A 6,389-nucleotide genomic window follows, 5' to 3' on the forward strand; every position below is an offset into this window, starting at 1 on the left:
AATGCTTGAAGTGTTGGGCAGGACTCAGACCTGCAGAGAGCTTATCAAGGTGAGCTCTTGAAGACCGTGCTATCATTGAAGGACTTTACAAGGGCCATTGTCTGCTTGCTTTGGCTGCATGAGGCTTTGATAACAATCCTTGAATGTTAGTCCAGCTATCTTTTGTGTCCCCTGACCTCTCGGGCACCTTCAGACAGCTGAAGAAAGGATGAAGAGTAAAAGCTGCAGCTGAATCACTGGTTTGCTGTGGCTTGATTACCTACAAAAGAGAGTGCTTGTGATCTTTTTCTTGCCATGCTTTCTTTGGACAGCAAAATCAAATCTTTGTGAGTAAAATGTAAGAAACAGCTGTGAGATGTAACTGTTTGTTGAACATTACTGTATGAATATTTCATCTACACATGATGATCAAACCAATATCCAGTGTATATACTGCCTGATTCTCTATGGCTGTGCAAAAGTTGTTTTTTATTTATTTTTCAAGACTCAAGTTGTTGATTTTAATATTGAAATATAAAAATCTCTTTATAGCTACATTGATACAATTAACAGTGAACAATTACAATTATGCATCCTGATTCCTTCTTAAAGGGTCATGAAACCCCAAAACACTTTTTTTGTATAGGCTGCACATCATTGAAAACACTAAAAGTACTCATTAATATTATTTATAAGTGAAAAATAGTTATTTTGCATTTTTCAGAGCGATTTCTGTCTTCCGGTTTGAAAAGCTGAGTCGGAGCAACGTCACAAAATCTGCCGTAATCGTGTACTTTCGGCCCAAGTATGGGCATGGTCAAATATGCTGACGTAGACCGTTTCAAGCGATTCTCGATATATATTCATGACATAAATCTCATTTAATCCAATCACTGCGCTGTAGTATGTATAAGATTATAACTGCGGTATTATTCATGAGGAAGTATCACTTTTCTCACCTTGGTCTCTTGTCATTCAGAGACATATCACTGGTGTTCGTTTCCTCAGTGCTACAACACAATGTGTTTTCCTGAGACGCAACCAGTGCAGAGGTTTGTGTGCATGTGGATTGTTTGCGTGAGATCGCATTACAGCAGAGAATTCAAATGTAACAAAAGTGCAGCTCATTCACCTCTGCCTGCTCTAGCTGCATTCAAACACGCAAGCCGTATGTAGGCTATGTTTCCCTCAGCACAGCAGCACATGTGTTGTTTGTATTTTGCTTGCGATGCGGTCAGAGCTGGAGTTTGAATACGAACACATGAAAAATACAATTGTTATGCTATACATGCGGAGCGCGCATATGATCGGTTTCAGCGCAGAGCTTCACGTTGTTAACACACTAGTATCTGTGTTTAAAGTTTTTATTTCACACATTCTCCTGCACCAAACATTAACCAGCACGGTGTAGTTATGCACAAATATTTGATCAAGTCTTCTTCAAATGAATTATATGTGCAAACTGGACACTGATACAGTGGTGTAGCCTGAACGCGACGACACGATTATTCTAATAGACAAAAGACTGATTTTGAGACTGCAGTGCGAGTAAATGTAATCAAAGTGCCTATTATTAGCCCTATTACATATTCTTTCACATTTCTCCCTTGTACTTGGGAGTTTGTTGTCATTTTCTCGGTGCTCATATATTAATATTCATTATTCTGTTGTTCTCTCCCCTCTTCTCCCCCTCTACACTTCCACTTTTCCAGAGCTTTACATGCCCATTTTTGACTTTTTTGAGCTTTGAGGTGTGAACGACCAGGGTAAAACAGGGGGATTTCATGACCCTTTAAATGTGTCTCGAACAGCATAAAACCTTTGTTAAATATGTTATTTGTAATATTCAAAAAAAATGTGATATTTTACTCAAATTTCATGTGTGATGCAAAAACTTGCAGTCCAGCAATGATTATGTCAGAGATCAAATTTGAATAAGGAATAACAAATGTATTAATTAAAAATTATAGAAACAAACAAATTAATTAATTAATAGTTAATAATAAAATCTAGAGTATTGTATCTAATAGATGAAGATGAAGATCAGAATAGAAAGAAGGAACAAAATTAAGACATTTAATGAAATGAAGAATGAAATGAGAGGTAGAAGAGAAGAAGCAGAAGCAGCCAGAAGTAGAAGACGCAGAAGAGATGCGAGAAGCAAAAAGAGCAAAGAATAGAAAGCAAAGGAAAGATAAACTATCAAAGACCAAGTCCGTTTTATACCATAAGCATAGGAAAACTTACATCCAACTCAAACTCATGTTTTGGTCTGTTTGGATAGATAATAGAGGTCAGCTTAAACCTTTCCGTTGTTTTGGGGAATTTAAAAAAATTGTGGCCCTGTGACTGTTGACATTATCATATAGATAGCACCCAAAGAGTGGGTTTAACACCTTTGTAGGAACCACAGAAAAGTAACATCAACACATTTCAAATATCCCCTTTCATTGGAATACAAAATATTATTGCAGGAAAAGGTACATCATGTGCACAAGAAGATCAATTCTGAGAATATCTTCGCTTCGGTCAAACCTGGCAGGCGTCCAATATCTAACCACAAACGTGTCAACATGACCTGTCGCATCGGAACACTTGAAGAACAATTGATTATAGCAAGCATACATACTCTTAAAGCTAAAAGAAGAATAACCATAAAGGAGTACATAAATCCTTGAAAATATGATGAGGATTAATATATGGAGTAGGGGTACATGAATATATGAAATCAAATGTAATATTTATAAATAATAACCCATAAATGATTAACAAAAAATATGAATAAAATGAATGAATATGAATATTGACCATTTTGGATACACCAATGTGTTTAAAAGCAAGATGACACTACAACGCTCTTGCCCAAGTATTGATGCGCTCGAGCCGCTGCTCCGCTCCTGTCAGCGATTTGGCTGCGAGTATGCCAAGTTCTTCAGTTACTCTTTAAAAGCAACAGCACAGTTAGGGCGGCAAGAAAGAGGGACATTTTTTTGTTGTTGTTTTTTGGGGGGGACATTTGAAGTGAAGTGCTACGCACATGCTATTTGACTATGACTTGACAACAAATGCTAGACTAAAACAGACTTCTCTGTTCCTCAAATGCATTAAACATTAGCCTTTATACAGCCTATAGAGTTTCTGGAGTAAAGAAAACACTGCTTATTCAAAGAACCAGTTCTTTTTTTACTCTTGCAAACAAGCAGAGACACTTGATTGCGGCACTTCATTCACAGATCACCATATCTGTATAAGATTGGTTCCCCCTGTAAACAAACTGGTAGCTGTCAGGAGGTATAATATTCTTAATGAGCTGCAGGATAAGTCTCTCGAAATATTTCATTATGACAGGGTCAGAGCAACTGGGTGATAGTCATTGAGGCAGGTGACAGCTGACTTTTTAGGCACAGGTACAATAATAGAGGATCTGAGGCAGTACAGGGACTACAGCGAGCTGCATGGTGAGGTTAAAGATGTCCTGAAATCTCTCTCTGGCTGTAGTCCCTAGGTGTTTCTCAATACCAATTATGTGAAGTTCAGACTTGCGTCCTTGGTAGTTCAGACTTGGCAAGTTCGACTCAGGAGAACAGACTCCCGAGGATGGGAGGACACAAGTCCGGTGATTCTGCAAATGATTCAGCAGAGTATCAAATTATAGATTCATGAGAACAAAGATCGGTCATTAGATATACAAAAGACTTAAATTTTATCATGTTTAACCACTACAGAGATATCAGAGCCAGCGGCAAGGATTAACTGAGGTAAGGATGTACTCGGCTGAGTACGCTAAGCACCGGTGATCGCCTGGATCTCACAACTCCGAAAACGTCAGATCAAATTTTCAAATAGGCACCATCTTGATCAATAAACCACAGATTTGTGCTTTAAACCAATACATTCTTGCCTCAAAAACTACATATCATGACATAATAACAGTAGAATTTAAATTACGCGGGTTTTCTCCTTTACTATTGATGCTTTCTGGTTAGTGTGAGATGCATACCTGGCTGTCTCAAGTCCACACAAGTCATCTCTCGATGCATATATAAGAGGCGGATCAAGAACACATCTGGTGATTTGAACTGTACTTAGATGTGAACTTTGAATACTTGGGCAGCGAGAGATGATGTTTCACAAGTCCACAAGAACACAAGTACAGACAGGAATGCATATTGAGAAATGGCTCCTGTCTGCCTCAAACCGTCCATTATGAGGTTTGACCAACAGTTTGAAGATCCAATGGAGTTACGGGTTATAGTCACACGCTCTTTTTAATACATTTAATTGATGAGACTTATATTACATCTTGTAAAAAGTCAATTCTAGGGCACCTTCAATATTTGCAAAACCCACAGATAGATGTAAAAGGTGAACTATAATAATGATTCATGGAGAGAAAAAAAAAAAGATTTACAATGTCTACATTTTTTTACCATTAGAGTGAAATAATAATAATTTAAAAATATATTATTTCTCCTCATTGTAATTGTGCATGCCTATGCATAAATCTGGCCCTGTGCTGCGCTAGTGTTGCAGAAACTACATCACCTTTAAATTTATATTTATATAATTCATTAAAGCTGTGGTCCATAACTTTTTTTGGTTAAAAATGATCCAAAATCAACTTTTGAGCAAGTACATAACGAGCCAGTGTTCAATCTCATTATCTTAGCTCGATTCACAACGGTAAGATTGTAATAATGTTTTATAATAAGAGCGACATTAATTTATAATATTTTCCGTGGGAAATTCGAGCATGCAGCACTTCGTCTGTGCGTCATTACGTCACGTCCGTAAACAGAAAGGAAGGAGTCCCGTCCATACTAGTCGGTTTTATCATGTGAGGATGCTGCTGGTAGCGGCACATTTATAGCCTTTTCTCACAGCAGCTGAAATAATTGAACTTATCATTTTGATGGCGGATTGTAATCCAGAAAGATCCAAATGACAATCATCAGTGACAACTGGAGATTCACCTGCAGTCAAAAAGCAAAAGACTTTGGACTGTGGAGTGGCTACAGAAATTGAAATCTACATGTAACACTAATATACACAAAATACACAGTCACGCATTGCTGATGTTGTTAACATTAACAATTTGAGAACAATATAACAGTAATAATAATTTGCACAGTTTGACGTGATCCAAGCTAATCGATCATTAGATTTAATCATCATTGACAGCGCAATTTATTGTAGGCCTAATGCTTTTGTCCTCAGTTGGTCAGAACAAAAGTGGCAGAAATGTTACTTACTTGTTCAGATGATATTTTCCAGTGAAAATTCTTATATTGGTCATACTTTCAAGATGTAGAATCTGTGATTCTGAAATACAGTATCCATTGGTGCTGTGACTGACAGCAAGCATTAGATTAATCCCGGCTGTTGAGCTGTGACGTTACACAACGCACGTACATATAGCTGTTCCGTATATGACTGCAATTGCAGATTTCAAACAGAGATGGCGACAAAGAGGAAAAATCGCAGACTGCAGCTTTAAAGAATTATTTTTTCAAAGGCTTAAAGGTATGGTAGGCAATTTCAGTGAAGCTAATAATACTAAACTAGCTTTGAAAGCATAAGATCCCACCCTCTCTTCAGAGCATCTCTGAAACCACGCCTCCTTCAAATTCATGAACGCTCACAGTCTGCAAAGCGTCACAAGACAAGAGATGGCGTTAAATTACCTCATGTCTAACAGCGCATAACATTACAATAATAATGAATGTAAACAACTTACAGAGCTCTTACTTGTACCACCTGACTGCTGCAGATTCATTTTGGCGTTGATAGTGTTGACATAGAAACGCACAAACGGACCGGATGCAATGATTAAACAATATTGGGGGGGGAGACTTTCACAGAGAATATATGTATGTGTTTCGTTTTGTTTAATGTTTAGTTTCAACCAGTACAACAAAAAAATTGCCTACCCTACCTTTAATTATTCATCATAGCCCACAAGTTAATTGAGTACAATCATTTAATGAATTCACAGTTTATTGCAATTGACATCTGCATGGGCACTCCCAATAAATAGTCAGTCAATTTCCAAAAAGATGTATGAAATAATGTAATAAGTGATACTAATTATAATAAACGTCTCTTCAAACTATAACTTTGTTTATTTAGTTAAAAGAATGATAAAATTTTGAAATATTTAACCAATTAAAAAGAGCTTGTGACTAAACCTTGTAACTCCATTGGCTCTTCAAACTGTCAGTCAAACTTTATAACTCCATAAAGTCCATATGTTTAGATCATGACTGAAGTGCTGCACACTGTCTGGAGAGAGATCTCTGCTTATAATATTATTAATATTATAATATTATTAAATATATTTTTAATAAGTACAGCGTTTTCTTTATTCAAGAAACTCTCTATGTAAAAAACTAATGTTTTATGTGTTTGAG

Source organism: Chanodichthys erythropterus, chromosome 11 (genome assembly GCF_024489055.1).
Source record: "Chanodichthys erythropterus isolate Z2021 chromosome 11, ASM2448905v1, whole genome shotgun sequence".
Classification (NCBI taxonomy): Eukaryota; Metazoa; Chordata; class Actinopteri; order Cypriniformes; family Xenocyprididae; genus Chanodichthys; species Chanodichthys erythropterus.